The following is a 1,480-nucleotide window of genomic DNA, read 5'->3' on the forward strand; positions in this document are numbered from 1 at the left end:
TTATGTTACATGAAATATGAAGCTAATGATGGCCCATTCAGAATCATTAGATACTGAGCCTTTGAGGTTCATCTCTGTAACCGCGCGACATTTAAACCTCTGCTTCACTCCGATGCCGTGCTTTTATTTATTATTTATTCATAACACATCAGGGCTCGCTTGTTCATAAGCTCCAGATGTGATAGCTTTTTAAATTTTCATGCAGTTGATTGCACTCTTTGTTGGTGAAATGCTCTGACTGCCTCTGCAGGTGGTTTGAGTGATGAGAGAAACGTCAGGCGTCTCGGACTTGTTTTGAAATTACAGCTAATTTCAGAAACTGTCTTTATACGACTTCTCTGTATAACTCCATTTTCAGCTGCGGTCCTTTTTTCTTCTGCTCCTCCTTTGCAACTTGTCTCCATCTTGTAAAAAAACAAAAAACAATCACAAAACAATTTGTTCTCACCACACAGACTGCGTTTTGTCTAACTGAACCTGATCTAAAGGATAAAACCTGAACTGTAAAGCTGTCGCCCTCCTCCTCCTCCTCCTCCTCCTCCTCCTCCCAGAGCTCCTCCATGCTACCACTACATCAAACAAAACAAACGCTTGGAGCTCCGCTTTTTCACATATGAATAACTTTACCGGAGAATCACACAGCAGACTAATTTGCATCAAGATTGCTCTATTTTCTGTGCTAAGCAGGCACTGCCGGATTGTTTTCATACAGCACTTTCCACAGATCCCATTTGCTAAGCAGTATTTTTATATATTTAACGTAGATGAGCTTTCACTCTGTTGCAGACATTTTGTGTCATTGTCTGCTACATATCCAAGTGGAAGTCTTTAACAACAGATCTGAACTGCTAATGTTATCTGAACCACAGGCCTGTTAGTATCCCAGCCTCCTTCATGGCAAAAAAACGGTTCATTTAGATTCAATTCAGTTTTGCTTACATAGTAAAAAAATCACCCGACAGTCTCCTCAATGCATTTTATATTGTGAGGTAAAGACCCTAACAATCACACAACCCCCTGTGAGCAAGCACCAGGTGACAGTGGGAAAGAAAACTCCCTTTTAACAGGAAGAAGCCTCCTGCACGACCAAGGAGGGGCGGGGCCATGTGCCACGTGCAGTTAGGGGTGAGCAGAGGACGACAGGACAAGGACACACTGTGCAAGAGAGACAGAGATTATTAATAACCATTGCAGAGTGGTGTATAAACAGTGCATCATGGGAAGCCCACAGCAGCCCGGACCTACTGCAGCGTGAAAACGGGAGGATTCAGGGTTACCTGATCCTGCCTTAACGATATACTTTATTAAAAAGGAAAGTTTTAAACGTAGTGAGGGTGTCTGTCTCCTGAATCCAAACTGGCACCAGTGTCACCAGTGTAACCAGCAGCAATGCTCCCGTGCACAGCAGATCCTGTCTAACCTCTTTTATCGATTAACGCTTCAGATCTATTTTTGGCTTCATGATGCAAATTGTTAACAT

General features: G+C 42.8%; 1 protein-coding gene across 2 annotated transcripts in view; it reads left to right on the plus strand.

Annotated features, from left to right (window-relative positions):
* Positions 1-1,480, plus strand: part of sgcd (sarcoglycan, delta (dystrophin-associated glycoprotein)) — a 197,479-nt gene that overhangs the window by 41,137 nt on the left and 154,862 nt on the right. The window lies entirely within an intron of this gene.

Source organism: Pundamilia nyererei, unplaced genomic scaffold (assembly GCF_000239375.1).
Source record: "Pundamilia nyererei isolate P.nyererei 1_Seehausen unplaced genomic scaffold, PunNye1.0 scaffold00015, whole genome shotgun sequence".
NCBI classification, from domain to species: domain Eukaryota; kingdom Metazoa; phylum Chordata; class Actinopteri; order Cichliformes; family Cichlidae; genus Pundamilia; species Pundamilia nyererei.